General features: G+C 43.7%; 1 protein-coding gene across 3 annotated transcripts in view; it reads right to left on the reverse strand.

Moving 5' to 3' along the window:
* LOC127647776 (uncharacterized) overlaps positions 1-16,408 on the reverse strand; it is a 417,720-nt gene that overhangs the window by 114,289 nt on the left and 287,023 nt on the right. The gene's annotated exons all lie outside the window — the stretch shown is intronic.

The raw sequence follows: 16,408 nt of genomic DNA on the forward strand, positions 1-16,408 counted from the left end.
CTAAAGAACTTTTATCCTTTTTTATCTCTGTGTAACGGGGGCCAGCTGGTAGATAGCTGTGCAGTGTGTAAACCTCACTCTCCTGACCTCAAGAGGTGCACTAGCGACTGACGCTAGAGGTTGTAGCCTTTAGCCTCCTTGTTAGAGCACCCGCCTCCTACGGCCGAGACGTTAGTTCGAGTCCTGTTCGGAGCGGAGCGAGCAGGACCGGTTACATCTGCAACAGATTTTTAGGCAGCAATGATTTTGCCACAAATCTTTTTCTTTGCAATGTCTACTAATTATTTTGCAACGCTCCTTTTAGTCTGCATTTCCATCACGTGTGAGCTCATGATACCGTTTTGCCTTTGCGCTTCACTTTTCTGTGCGTTTCACTTTATGGCACTGTTTTGATGTGGGGGTGGAGTCCGGGGATCGGGGCGTGTACAACGGGCTCAGTGATGCCTCCCTGGAAGTTACATCATTAGCTTGAGACACGGATCAAACATCATGGCCGAGCAGAAGCATGCAGGTGGATCTCAGGTATGTAAAGTTGATTGTTTCCTTTTATTTAATTAGCATTAAATGTGTTTTAACAGCGTTTGCTTCAGATAAAGAAGTTAGAGATCAGTTAAAGCGGTGGATTTATTAGCCATACTTGCTAACGTTAGCTAGCAGCTTTGGATAATGTACATATTTGTAAGGAATTATTAGTGTTAACAGATAATTGACAATCGTGAGAGGATCCTCTGATGTCAAACAACAAATACGCTGTCAAGAATTAATTTGTATAGCAAAAATTAAAAAAATATTACAAATTAAGCTCTAATTTCTATAACATCTTGTCAAAATATCATACAAACCTTTTTTTGCATTTTGCATATGTCAACTTACTGAATAAACTGTTATTTTGTAGGGCAGTGGGCACAATGATGCCATCAGTGTTGAACTGGGAAAGATGATAATGGAGAGACTGCTCTCCAAACTGTAGTATGCAATGAGTCGCCAACCATTGGATTTAGACTACTTTCAGTTTGTATGCAACCACGAGCTTCTTTTCATCACCTCTGTGTATAATCAAATTACAGTCCCAGAAGAACTTTTTCATGAACTCTTAACCTTAAAAAACACAGTGGAGAGGCATATTGAAAATAACAGTGCACCCATAACTACCCTTGAAGTGCAATATGGAGTAAAGGGACCTCCAAAGTTTATTATTTCCAGAGAGCATCTTCAGAAACTAGTGAATATGCAGCTGTCTGATCCATTTATTGCCCAGCTCCTTGGTGTGTCAACAAGGACTATCAATCGTCGTCTGAATGAGTATGGCATTTCTGTAAAAGACACCTACTCTAAGATCACAGATGAGGAGCTTGACAACTTGTCAGTTCAGTAAAGGCTGAAAGTCCACACCTAGGGCATAGACTGATGAAAGGACGGTTGCAAGCACTGGGTCACCGTGTGACATGGACGAGAGTATGGGATTCCATGGATCGAGTGGACTCTGCTGGAATACTTGCAAGAATGACACAGTTGAGTTGTATAGTCAGAAGGACTTATTCTGTGCGAGGCCCTCTTCATGTTGTTCATGTAGACACAAACCACAAGCTTATATGTCATAGTGTGAAGTATACTGTACATCAAGTACACCATTTAAATATATATATATATTTTTATCTTTTAGCCTTAGCAATTGTTGAAGTATGTTTGTGCTTTTCTCTCTAGTTACATATATTTGTAAACTGTTAATAACTAATGTTATCTTTTATCAGGTATGGCCTTGTGATTTTCGGTACCATTTTCAATCTGGTTTCCGATCGCATCACAGCACAGAGACAGCGCTCATAAAGATAATAAACGATATTCGCTTAAATACTGATACAGGCAAATTATCAGTACTGGTACTACTCGACCTCAGTGCTGCATTTTACACTGTTAATTACAACATACTTCTTGACAGGCTGGAAAACTGGGTGGGGCTTTCTGGGAATGTCCTAAAATGGTTCAGGTCATACTTAGAAGGGAGAGGTTATTATGTGAGTATAGGAGACCATAAGTCTGAGTGGACGTCCATGACATGCGGAGTCCCTCAAGGCTCAATTCTTGCGCCACTCCTGTTCAATCTGTATATGCTCCCAATGAGCCAAATAATGAGAAAGAACCAAATTGCTTACCACAGCTATGCAGACGACACACAGATCTACTTAGCCCTATCACCTAATGATTACAGCCCCATTGACTCCCTGTGCCAGTGCATTGATGAAGTTAACAGTTGGATGTGCCAAAACTTTCTTCAGTTAAACAAAGACAAAACTGAAGTCATTGTGTTTGGAAACAAAGATGAAGTTCTCAAGGTGAATGCATACCTTGACCCTAGGGGTCAAACAACTAAAAATCAAGTCAGGAATCTTGGTGTGTCTCTAGAGTCAGACCTTAGTTTCAGTAGTCATGTCAAAGCAATAACTAAATCAGCATACTATCATCTGAAAAATATTGCAAGAATTAGATGCTTTGTTTCCAGTCAAGACCTAGAGAAACTTGTGCATGCTTTCATCACCAGCAGGGTGGATTATTGTAATGGACTCCTCACTGGCCTTCCCAAAAGACCATAAGACAGTTGCAGCTCATACAGAACGCTGCTGCCAGGATTCTGAGCAGAACCAGAAAATATGAACATATCACACCAGTCCTCAGGTCTTTACACTGGCTCCCAGTTACATTTAGGATTGATTTTAAAGTATTATTACTGGTATATAAATCACTCAATGGGCTAGGACCTCAATATATTGCAGATATTCTCACTGAATATAAACCCAACAGATCACTCAGATCATTAGGATCACATTAGCTAGAAATACCAAGGGTTCACTCTAAGCAAGGAGAGTCTGCTTTTAGCTTTTATGCCAGCCGCAGCTGGAACCAGCTTCCAGAAGAGATCAGATGTGCTCCTACAGTAGTCACATTCAAATCCAGACTCAAAACACATCTGTTTAGCTGTGCATTTACTGAATGAGCACTGTGCCACTGTGTGTCCGACTGTTTGTACTGTATTTTATTTTATTTTATATTCTAAACTGTTTCAAATATTCTTGTTTTTTTTTCATTCTTATTTTAATCTCTTCTATGTAAAGCACTTTGAATTACCATTGTGTATGAAATGTGCTATATAAATAAACTTGTCTTGCCTTGCCTTGCCTTGCCTATACTCAATTACCTCTACAACTGGCTCATCCTAGCACACTCTCGAGAGACTATGCGCCCACAGGGACCAGGTGCGTGCCGTTTGGGGCTTCAGGTCAACTGGGAGAAGAGCAAGCTCTCTCCGGTTCATAGCATCTCATTTCTCATTCTGGAGTTAGACTCAGTCTCAATGTCATCGCGCCTCACAAACGAGCGTGCACAGTCAGTGCACAGGTGCCTCGCTCGCTCCAAGCCAGGCACAGCGGTTACTCTCAAACATTTCTAGAGGCTCCTAGGGCATATCGCGCCGCTCGGGTTGATGCATATGAGACCGCTTCAGCACTAACTACAGATTTGAATCCTGAGATGTGCATTGTGCCGCGGCACGTACCGTGTCAATAAAGTAAATTTTATTTGTATAGCGCCTTTCACATCACATATTGTTTCAAAGCAACTTTACAGAAAATCAGACATTAATAGAAGATAAAACTGTAATGTCTATAATGTCAATGAGTCATCATTGTGTAATTAGATAAAATAAAATTTTGAATTGTGTTTAAAAATAAATAAATAAATTATAATTGTATTCATTACCCCAGTGAGCAAGCCGAAGGCACTGCGTAGGTTTCTCCTACTAAACTCCGGCAAGCACGTTTTGATCCGTTAAGACAGCATCGCGCCGGTAGCGTACATAAATTGCCATGGCGGCGTACGCTCTTGTCATATGTCACAACTCGCCCACTATCTCCTCCTTTGGAGTCAGCCATGGCTCAGGTCGCTGCACGCCACTCACATCCCGGGCGACCACAACATGACAGCGGACGCGCTGTTGCAACAGGTTACGCTCAGCGGAGAGTGAAGTCTCCACCCCCAGGCGTTCCAGCTGATCTGGGATCACTTCGGCAAGGCACAGATAGACCTCTTTGCCTCCCAGCACAACTCCCTCTGCCCGCTCTGGTACTCCCTAAAGGAGGCCCCTCTCGGCACAGACGCGTTGGCACACAGCTGGCCCCGGGGGCTGCGCAAGTACGCATTTCCCCAAGTGAGCCTTCTTGCACTGGTGTTGTGCAAGTTCAGGGAGGACGAGGAACAGGTCACCTTAGTGGCTCCTTACTGGCCCACTCAGACTTGGTTCTCAGATCTCACGCTCCTCATGACAGCACCTCCCTGGCAAATTCCCCTGATGCTGTCCCCCTCCACCTTGAAGATGTATGTTGCTGCTATCGAAGCCCACCACGACGCAGCGGACGGCAAGTCCCTTGGTAAGCATGACTTGATTATCAGGTTCCCTAGAGGCACCTGGAGGTTGAACCCTTCCCGACCAAGCCTGTTCCCCTCCTGGGATCTCTCAGTGGTCCTCTCAGGCCTTCAGAGACCCCCCTTTGAGCTGCTTTATTCAGTCGAGCTCAAAGCCCTCTCCTTGAAGACGGCCCTCCTGATCGCGCTCGCTTCCATCAAGAGGGTTGGGGACCTGCAAACATTCTCTGTCAGAGACACTTGCCTGGATTTTTGTCCAGCGGGTGCTCACATCATCCTAAGACCATGACCGGGCTACGTGCCCAAAGTTCCTGCGACCCCCTTCAGGGATCAGGTCGTGTCCCCAAAAAGAGGTTATCTCTAGGCTATCAGACCCAGGCTATGCCCGCCCCTTTGCGGGTTCGAGCACACTCTACAGAAGTGTAGCATCCTCGTGGGCACTGGCCCATGGCACCTCCATAGCAGACATCCGCAGAGCAGTGGGCTGGGCACCACCCAACACCCTTGCTAGATTCTACAACCTCAGGGTTGAGTCGGTCTCGTCCCATGTTTTGTCAGGTCCGAGCCAGTAGATCTCGGTAATATGGAACAGCCGACTGGGTGTTCTGCTTGCACCTTGCACCCTTCACCAAGTTGATCCAGTGCACCTTCTTTTCCAGGTTATCCACTAAGCTTTCGCTTCCTGGATGTTCTTCCTCCCTAGCCCTCTGGCCTGCAAATTCAGAGGAGGAACTCGCCGCTAGACCCACCACGAGTCAAGGGCTCCGTGCTGGGCTTGGGCTCCACAGGCATAGTTCCTGGCTCAGGCAACTCCCTGTGATGTATTTTCCACTGTACGGTCCCCCTACTTAGCGGACCCCCCTGCCCCCTGCCCCCCGGTCGCCGTGTCTGTAGTACTCCTCCCTCCCTGGTAGGATCTACCACCGCACCATTACCACATGTGGCTTGACAACCCGTGTGTGTATTGGTCACAAGTTACCTCCCCCCAGTCTGTGCAGGTTGTGGTCTCTGCAGAGCCTTTTCCCCCTGGAAGAATAGGAATGGAAAAGGACACCTTCCCTGACGCATCTATAGTGTTAAGATTTATAGCGGCCCCAGCCGCTTTAAAACTCTATGATGAGAAACATAGAGAGAGAAGAGGCTGGCCAGCTTGCTCCCATGCGATGTCATGTCGCTTATTCCCGTACAGGTACTGGGAACCTAGAGCTGTATATGAAAATTCTATTGGGGGCCTTGGGGAGGGTTACGTGCGGCTGACACAGCTGCTTCTAGCACTCAACAGCCTGCTTGCACCTGTCTCAGCATTTCATGTAACATGGTTTAGTGCATGGTGTTTTTTAATGGGACACTTTGTGTCACTACATTCAACACAACGTCGAGTGAGTGACAGAAAGGGAACTTCATGGTTACTCTTGTAACCTCCATTCCCTGAGGGAGGGAATGAGACGTTGTGTCCCCCTTGCCATGTCACTATTCCTTTCACTGTAATGCACCAATACCTTATTCTTGGCTCCTCAGTGCAAGAACCTGACTGACAGTTGCTCAGCCCGCTCCTTTATACCCGTATGTCCGTGACGAGGCATGCAAATTCTGTCTGCCAATTTTACATTGTCCTTTTCTCAAGTTCAGAGAAAGACCACTTGTGTTACTTCATTCAACACTACGTCTCGTTCCCTCCCTCAGGGAATGGAGGTTACAACAGTAACCATGACGATATGGTTAAGTGCATAGCACTTTGCGTGTGATCTCTCAACTATGGTGGCTGATCCCGCCTTGCCACTTAGGACAATTGAGGTGCTCATACTCAACTATTACAAAAGGCTACAAAGAATCATTTATGCTTAAAGTGCTCATTTTAAAGGAAAACTCTTAAAGATTCTACAAGGGTATGAAAACTTTGAGAACTGCTGTTTATTCAGCATTTTTATTCAGTGCTGTTCAAAAGTCTTAGGCACATTAGGCACTTTACAAAAACATTTGCCTTAAGACAAGTTATTTTATTCTGCTTAGTGTTTTTATTGGAAATATACATTTTTGACTATAGTAGGATGCTCACTATCATCCATTGAATTACAGAAATAGTTAGTACCCAACAATGATCATCTTTAGAAATTCTCTCATAATTTCCTCACCCTTATGTCATCTTATGACTTTCTTCCACAGAATTCAAACAAAGATATGGACAGATCCGGGATAATCCACAAAAATGTCCAGGTATTTTCCTTGGTGGATACAAAGTGCTTGAAGCTGGATGGAATAAAACAACTTTCTGTTTAAGTAGAATATAGAATCAGCAGACGGTGGCTTGTTTCTAATGTGACAGCCATCAATGCTACCAGCAGCTGCACCAAAGACAGGACTACCAGCCAGGTTTGCAAAGCTAGTGCCGATTTCCTCAAGCTCCTGCAGAGATGGGAAGCGGATTACTCTGTTTGATCTCAAGGATCTTTTTATGACTCTGTGAACAATCATGTGCACTGTCAAATGGGGTATGTCAAATACTCTGCAAATAACCAGATAACAAGTTGCACTTGCCAGCCAAAATGTAAAGACCAGAATTTTGAGATCTTTGATTTTTGCTCTAATATCAAAGTTCTTACTAGAAAAAAGTTATTATGATCCAACGTGGATTTTCTTGATAAAAAATATGATCGTGTCTGGTAACATGTGCATGTAAATTGGCTAGAAATAGCATTTTAGCTTAGCGTAAAGCTGACAATTTACACAAGGCTTATTTCTATTTCTTCTGCTCCAAACTTACTTCAAACATACTTCTCTGTCTGCTTATATGAATGTAACACATCATAAGAAAGTGTTTCACCGCTGTTCAGGAGGAGGCAGACCCAGCCTTGATGTTGCTGTGTCTGGTGCATGCTTTACGCATCTATTTGGATTGCACGCAGAGCTTTAAAGTCTCTGAGCAGTTCTTTGTCTGCTTTGGTGGACAGTGGTGTGTGGCGGCCTCCTGGGCCTTGGCCAGTGGCACCTCTCTAACAGACATTTGCAGAGCAGCAGGCTGGGCAACACCCAACACCTTTGCAAGGTTCTACAGTCTCCGGGTTGAGCCGGTTTCGTCCTGTGTCTTGACAGGAACGAACATGTAAGTCCGGGACAGTTGGCCGGGTGTATCGCTTGCGCATAGCGCCTTTCACCTCACCTGAGCTGTTGACTCCCAATAGTGTTTACAAAATGTGTTCCCTGGATGACTTCCTCCTAGCCCTGTGGCAGACGAGTTTGTGGGGAAACTTGCTGCCGGATCAGTACATGTGCTACTAAGCCTTGTACTGAGGTAGGTGCTCCGCATGTGCTGGTTTCCCATAGGTGACCCCATGTGTGATGGCGGACCACTCTTAGCTGGGACGTATTGCTTAACTTCTTTGACAAGCTATCCAACAGAGAAACTTAAATTGTACCTTTTTGCAGTGGATGAGATGGAATTCCAGCAGGTAGGTAAATAGGTTGGTAAGCAGAGCAAGGCAGGCAGCGAGCAGATAAGTAGGTTGGTAGTAGCAGACAAAGCATGGACTCCAGTAATCCAACAAACAATTGGTAGGTGATTGAAGAATGGTGGTTAAAAGGCACAACTTAATATCAAAATAATGTCCAAATAGTGTTCAATAGTGATTCAATAGCGGTTCAATAACAATCCAATAGCGATTAAATAGCGATGTAAAGAACTGTATGCTTAATACGTTCTAACAGCTTCCTTGTTCTTTTTCCTTCTATTTGAAAAGGTGAGAGGCGGCCATCTTTATATTCAAACATTCTCACCAACTGTCAAAATAAAGGTCCCTACAAAATAAAGGATCCTACACCTAACAAAACATAACAGTGCTCCAATAGCACAACAATTCAGATTAAACTAAACCCAAAATAGCTCCTACATAGCCGGCCCCTTATAGCCATGCAGAAGGCAAGCTATAATTAACTAAATTTAATTTTCCAAGGAGCTATATATTATTTCCTTAAACTCACTATGCATTATTCACAAGACTAAATGTGTGCAAAGATTCAGTGTATGCATCTGTATGACAGTGTATGCACGTGCGCAAGTTCATTCAAGTCTCACTCATCTTTAGAGTGTTGGCCTTCTACTAGCAAGCAGCTCTTACTGATAGGTCTTTCAAGCTGGCTTGTTTTAGTTTGAAGCCGTACGCTGCGGACCAATCCTTTGGAGTCAGGGAAGGCTTCAGTGATTCTAGCCAGCATCCATGATCCTCTTGGCGCCGTGCTATCGGCTACTAGCACGATGTCTCCTGGACAGAAGTTGCGTCTGACACGAGACCATTTTTGCCGTGTTTGCAGAAGAGGGAGGTACTCTCGGACCCAGCGTTTCCAAAATAGGTCGGCAATGTACTGGACCTGTCTCCAACGATGCCTGGTGTAAAGATCTTCTTTCTCAAACAAACCTGGAGGTAGAACGGGCTGCACCTTAAGTTGCAGTATATGATTAGGCGTTAATGGCTCCAAGTCATTTGGGTTATCAGAAACAGTCGTGAGTGGACGGCTATTGAGAATGGCCTCAACCTCACACATTACTGTCTGAAGGCCTTCATCATCCAGATACTGCTGGCTGGTGACTGACCGTAACGTCGTTTTGACCATGCGAATCAACCTCTCCCATATCCCTCCATAATGGGCACCATGGGGAGGGTTAAATGTCCATTTTACCCCCTTTTGGAGCAGACTTTTTTCAATTTGTTGCATGTTCCAAGATTTCAATGACTCTTTTAGTTCCTTTTCAGTTGCAACAAAGTTTGTTCCATTATCTGACCGTAACTCTGACACTGGTCCTCTTCTGGCAATGAAACGTCTGAATGCATGAATGCAAGAGTCAGTATCAAGTGAATGTGCAACCTCCAAGTGTATTGCACGACTGGTAAGACATGTGAAGATCACGCCGTACCGTTTTACAATGCTACGGCCTCGTTTTACCTCTAATGGCCCAAAATAATCAACCCCTACATGCGTGAAGGGTGGAAGGTCAGGGGTCAACCTGTCAACTGGCAAGTCTGCCATTTTTTGTTCACCTGTACTCAACTTGACTCTTCTGCACCTGGTGCATTCATAAACTACCTTTCTGGCCAGAGTGTTGGCGCAAGGAATCCAATATCTTTGTCTGAGTTTGGAGAGCATGAAATTTCTTCCACTGTGTCCAACTTCTTGATGGATGTGCTGTAGTAAGAGTTTGGAAACGTGATGGTCCTTAGGGAGAAGAGCAGGGTGTTTCTGCTCAGTGGGCATTGCCATTTTACTCAGACGCCCACCAACCCTTAAGATGCCATTGACCAGAAGAGGATCTAACCTGTAGATGGAGCTGTTTCTGTTTACATTTTGCATGCCTTTCTGCAAACAGGCTATTTCTTGTGGGAATCCCTTCCTTTGGCAAAACTTTAAGATTGCGACTTCAGCATCCTCTAGATCACTGATTGACAGAACATATGGACCTGTCTTTTCATGTTTTCCTTTTCTTGTGGTCATGATATGTCTGTTCAGATCTTTCTTGCTATTCTTAAGTAATTTCAACAGAACAGACTTGAACCTCAGGAACCATGCCACAGCTTTCTTGAGCTTCATCCAAGTTGAGAAATAATTCATGAGGTAAGTAGTGGCGTCACAGCTTTCCTTCACAGCAACATTGACAGTGACAACTCCTTTTCTTAATTCAGGGTCATCTTGAGGGAGAATGGGTTCAGATGGAAGCTCTGGCCAGCAATGAGATGGTTCCTTCAGAAAGTCTGGGCCATATATCCATGTTGTTCTTTTCAAGAATGTGTTGACATGCAGTCCCCGGGAGGCGTAATCAGCGGGATTGAGTTTTGTGCCTATATACTTCCATTTGGAGACATCTGTCGCACTTCTGATGACATTAACACGGTTTGCCACAAAGGTTAGGAATCTTCTGCTTTCATTCCGGATGTACCTTAGAACAGTCATGCTATCTGTCCAAAACAGAGACTTTTCCAATTCCATATGCAATTCCTCAGATAGCATCTTGTCCATTCGTACGGCCAAAACTGCAGCAGTGAGCTCCATTCGTGGTGTGGTCATCAGTTTTAAGGGAGCAACTCGGGCCTTTCCCATTATAAAGGTGACGTGGACCTTGTTGCTGCTAGTCAGCCTAAGATAGGTAACTGTTCCATACCCAAGGTCACTCGCATCACAGAAGTGGTGCATCTGCGCTGTTTTGACATCTCCAAAGTTGTTTGGTACAAGACATCGGTTGACCTTGAACTCCCTTACTCTTGGAAGATCTTGCCACCATTGCTTCCAAGCTTGAGCGTGTACCTCTGGCAATTCTTCATCCCATCCAATGTTCTGCTTGCATAACTCTTGCAAGATGTGTTTTGCCGGAAAGGTGAGAGGTGCAAGGAATCCAAGTGGGTCATATATAGAACTGACCATGGACAGAATCCCACGTTTGGTGCATGGACGCTCCTTTATGGTCACCTGGAATGTGAAAGTGTCTTCCTTGACATCCCATTGCACCCCGAGCGCTCTTTCAACTGGCAAATCTTCTATGTCAAGGTCGAGATTCTTTATGTCCTTGGCCCTCTCAGGCTCTGGAATGGAGACCAAGGCAGCTCTGTTGTTACTAATCCATTTGGTCAACTTAAAGCCTCCAGTTGCACAGAGTAATTTCAGCTCTTTACAAAGTCTAATGGCATGGCCCTCTGTGTCCACTGCTTTCAACAAATCATCCACATAGAAGTTGTTCTTAACTGTGCTAGTTGCCTCAGCTGAGAAGCACCCCTTGTTATCCTCAGCTGTCCTCTTTAAAGCGTAACTTGCACAGCTAGCTGATGATGTTGCGCCAAAAAGATGTACGATCATCCTGTACTCTTTCAGTGGCTGACTGACGTCCCCATTTGGCCACCAAAGGAAGCGCAAGAAGTTCACGTGATGAGATGGGACCTTTACTTGATAGTACATTTTCTCCACATCAGCCATGATAGCGATGTTGTCAAGACGAAAACGGACTAAGACCCCAATTAAGCTGTTTGTAAGATTGGGACCTTGAATGAGTTCATTGTTCAGTGAGGTACCCTGATAAGCTGCAGAGCAGTCAAATACCACACGCAAGCTCCCCTTCTTTGGGTGAAACACACCATGGTGTGGAATATACCACACTTTTCCATTTTCCTGCATCAACTGGTCTTGGGGTACAAGTTCAGCATGTCCGCATGATAGGACCGTTTTCATAAATGCCCTATACTCATTATGAAAGTCACTATTCCTTTGAAACTTTCTTTTTAAAGACAATGCTCGTTGCTCTGCCATGTGACGGTTGTTTGGCATCATAGGATTATCCTTCTTGAATGGCAAAGGCAATTGATAATGTCCAGCCACTATTTCAACAGAGCTGTCCATTATCTGCATGAATTTGTGGTCTTCCACAGACATTTGTTTCTTTTCCTCAAAACTCTTTTCTGGGAATTCATGGTTGTATTGCTGAATCAAAAGTTCACTCAGGCTATCAACAGAAATCCGATGTGCATGAACATATTTCTGACCTTGCTTGTTGATGCATGCATTCTCAGTATGGAGAAGTCCATTCACCACCCAACCTAGTAGGGTTTTAACAGCAAAGGGTCCATTACCCTGGCTATTGATAATTCTCCAAGGTTCCATCAATTTGGGTGCATTAATCCCAATCAGAAGGTCAATCCCAGCATTAATGTTGGGAATATCAACATCTTGAAGATAAGGCCATTTTCGAATATCTTCTCGTCTGGGGATATGTTCTCTGTTGACTGGAATTTCCTGCTGAGTGTACACTTCAGGTAATTTTATGAACTCCTTTCCTTCCAGGCTGCACACTTCCAGGCCCTTGACTACCAGGCTGTTAACAGATTTCTTTTGCCCCATAGTGCGCAGAAGTATTTGTTGATGTTTCCCATTAGCATTCAAGTTCCTCCTAAGTTGTTCTGTGCAAAATGTTGCAGAACTCCCTGGGTCAAGGAAAGCGTATGTCTGAATTACATGATTTGAATTGTTCAGTTTGACTTGAACTGGTATTATTGCAAGTGTACAATGTTTATCACTACAATCAAGTGCCTCTGCTTTCAGTGAAACCAATCCGCTGCTCACTGCCTTTTTGTCTGAAGGACCTGCATTACTCTGCTCTTTCGTTACATTTTGAGGTATATGCAAGATAGTGGGATGTAATTTTGAACAAATTGAACAGGTTTGTCTATTTTTGCAGGTCAAACTCATGTGTCCTTTAGCAAGACAACCAAAGCAGACACCTTTAGTCTTTAGCAGCTCAACTCGTGCGTTGTGAGACTTCTTCATCAGTTCTTGACATAACACAATCTCATGCTCACCATTACAGGCAGGACAGAGTTTTGATGAACTGTTTTTGGGCACATTGGATGCTTGCATTATGCTCTCTGTGTTGTTCTTTTGCGCAACTGCTACTGTTGTGGCGAAACTGCTCCCTCTGTTCTTCTGCATGGAACTCATTGGCTTGCTACTGTTAGCAGCTGTTGTTGGTGACCTTCTAGTGGAGAAGCCATCTTGTAGGTTACCAAAAACTGGGTCTTGTAAAATCCTGGCCTGCCTTTCCAGAAAGAGGACAAGATCGGCAAACTCGGCTCTTGCTCCTGTTCGTTCCCTGATGTCAAAAGCATGTGATCTCCATTTTTCTTTCACTTTGTATGGCACCTTGGAGATTAGAAGCCTCAGGTTTAATGGAAGGTTCAGCTCATCCATGTACCTTAAGGTACGCATTACATTACAGCATCCACGGAGGAAAAGAGCATAACTGTACAGAGCTTCTCCATTGTCTGATGGGATATTATTCCAATTTAAGGCTTTATCCATATAAGCATTAGTAATTTTAAATTCATCTCCGAAATGAAGTTCCAATAGTCGTTTTGCCTCTGCATACCCTCTATCTGCATCCACATGAAGACAACTTCTGACCAGCTCCTTAGGTTGGCCACAGGTGTATTGCTCAAGGTAATACAGTCTGTCTTGGCTATTGCTGGTGTTTTTCTCAACACAGTGTTCGAATGCCTGCATAAATGGTCTGAAGTTCAGAGGTTCACCGTTAAACATGGGTATGTGCTTAGTTGGAAGTAAAGTCATTTTCTGTTGCTGCGCAATAAGATCAGCAACAGCACCCAGGTTGCTGGTATCTGAGCTTAAAAGCACATGTGGAGAGGAAGTACCTGCAGCTGCTTGACTGGTCGAATTCAATTGTAAGGTCTGAACAGGCCTTTGTGACCTCCGCGGTCTTGTATCCTGTGTTAAAACCTTTTGCAATGGTGTTTTGGGAAGAGCAGAGATTCTGATGTATTCCACTGGTGAGGGTTCTGGATAAACATGCTCCTTGATTCTGTCATATTTGCTCTCCAAATACGCATTCATGCCATCTCCTGGAAATTCTGAAACTTCTGTCGATTTAAGTCTAGAGTTCATAGATTCAGCATCAATGCTTTGTAACACTTGCACCTTTGCACTAGCTGCAGCCAACTCTGTTTCAAGTTCAACTCTTTCCATTTCCAAGGCTTGTTTTTAATTCAGTCCTTCAGCACGTTGCAATAGAGCTGCCCTTTCAGCTTCAGCTATTAAGCGTGCGGAAGACACTGACGAAGATTTTGAGGAAACACTGCCACCAGAACGTGAAGATTCTACTTTACTGGCACGTGCTGCCACAATGGATATACTGTCCAGAGGAGACACCACAGTTTGGGGTTCATAGCTTTGAGCACTCTTCCACATTTCTACCTCATTCAAAAACGTTTTAAACGTTTGCATCTTTGGTTGATACCAATCATCATTGTCACTTTTCTTTTCCTCTTCCTCATGCAGCACTTGCACTGATTGATGCACATCTTTAAATTCGTCCAATGCCACATGGAGCTGTTCAATGCCTGTGTCAACGGCTTCAATATCTCCACCTTTTAATAATTCCTTTAATTCATTCATTTTACGTGTACATACGCCAAGTTTTCCTCTGCGCGTTGCGCAAAGCTCATTAATTTTGCCATCAGCCATATTTTAGATTTTTTGAGAACAACAAAGAAAATGTATTATTTTTTTTATTTTTTTTAATTAAACAGCACAGTTATCTTCAACTCAGTTCATACTCATCTGGCTTCATTTAAGCTTGTATGTGCATGAACAAAATCATGGTCTGCTCCAGTAGCAAATCCAGTAACAAACACAAAATGCACTCCAATAGTGAACTTGAAAAGGTAAATTCTCAAAAGATCCAAAACTTTGTCAACTCCAAAGTATCTTTTTCACTTCAATAACAGTCAAACAAATGCTTCCATAGGTTCCAAACAATTTGATTGTGAAGCAGCGTAAACGATTGCAAAGTTCTTTACTTAAATGTGATGGCGGACCACTCTTAGCTGGGACGTATTGCTTAACTTCTTTGACAAGCTATCCAACAGAGAAACTTAAATTGTACCTTTTTGCAGTGGATGAGATGGAATTCCAGCAGGTAGGTAAATAGGTTGGTAAGCAGAGCAAGGCAGGCAGCGAGCAGATAAGTAGGTTGGTAGTAGCAGACAAAGCATGGACTCCAGTAATCCAACAAACAATTGGTAGGTGATTGAAGAATGGTGGTTAAAAGGCACAACTTAATATCAAAATAATGTCCAAATAGTGTTCAATAGTGATTCAATAGCGGTTCAATAACAATCCAATAGCGATTAAATAGCGATGTAAAGAACTGTATGCTTAATACGTTCTAACAGCTTCCTTGTTCTTTTTCCTTCTATTTGAAAAGGTGAGAGGCGGCCATCTTTATATTCAAACATTCTCACCAACTGTCAAAATAAAGGTCCCTACAAAATAAAGGATCCTACACCTAACAAAACATAACAGTGCTCCAATAGCACAACAATTCAGATTAAACTAAACCCAAAATAGCTCCTACACCATGTGACATATATCTTCCGCTAAATAATTTCCCTGTTGGTAAACTGCGTCTCATTGGGCAGAGGCCCCTCTGCCCCAGTCAACATGTTTGTAGAAACTCCTCCCCCATTGGGTAGGACCTACCATGGGACTTCTCCACATGACATACTTCTGACAAGGCAAGACCATGTGATGTATTTTCACTCAAAAAATACCCCCCACACTCTCTCTGGGCGGGGTATGGTCTCTGCTGTGTTTTCCCTTTGGAAGTGACACCACCCCCGACATAGACACTGGTGGACCCAGACGGTTGACAAATTTCACAGTTCGACATAACAGCATTAGGGAGGTTATGTGTCAGCCTGGTGCACTAGCTACGAGGCACACAGTAGTCTGCCAGTCTCGCACCACCAGTACACATAACACAGTTCAGCTAGATGTGCCGTTTAGTATAGGGACCCCTAGGTGTCACAACGTCGAGTGAGTGAGAGATAGGGAATGTCCTGGTTATTTTCAGAACCTCTGTTCCCTGATGGAGGGAACGAGACGTTGAGTTCCTCCTGCCACAATGCTGGACTACCCACTGAAATGGCCGGGACCTTCTCTCGGCTACTCAGCACAAAACCTGAATGAGCAGTTTGCACGCCAGCTCCCTTTATATACATATGTTCGGGGAAGTGGCATGCAAATACCACTCGTCAATTCCCATTGGCCTTTTATCAAAGATCAGAGGTGTCTCGGGCTCCCAAGAGTGACCCCTAGTGTCACTACATCGACACAACGTCTCATTCCCTCCATTTGGGAATGGAGGTTATGACAGTTACTGAGATGTTTTCACCTCACCACTCTTCCATAGATAACATTTTTGCCCAGTGACTTTCTGATAGTGGAGTAATAAATGAATAGTGACCTTTATTGATAGGACAATTGCAAATGCTATAAATCAGCACACTATATACTATTTAGGGTTCACTTGCCATGTTCTTTAGACTCTCAAATGCTGTGGAAAACAAAAACTGAAAAATTAGCTTGACATAGTCAGCTACATTATTAAGTGCAAAATATAAAATAACAGTGAATTATTGGCCCAGATTTCTTCATATTAAGTATTAAA

Source organism: Xyrauchen texanus, chromosome 8, assembly GCF_025860055.1.
Source record: "Xyrauchen texanus isolate HMW12.3.18 chromosome 8, RBS_HiC_50CHRs, whole genome shotgun sequence".
Classification (NCBI taxonomy): Eukaryota; Metazoa; Chordata; class Actinopteri; order Cypriniformes; family Catostomidae; genus Xyrauchen; species Xyrauchen texanus.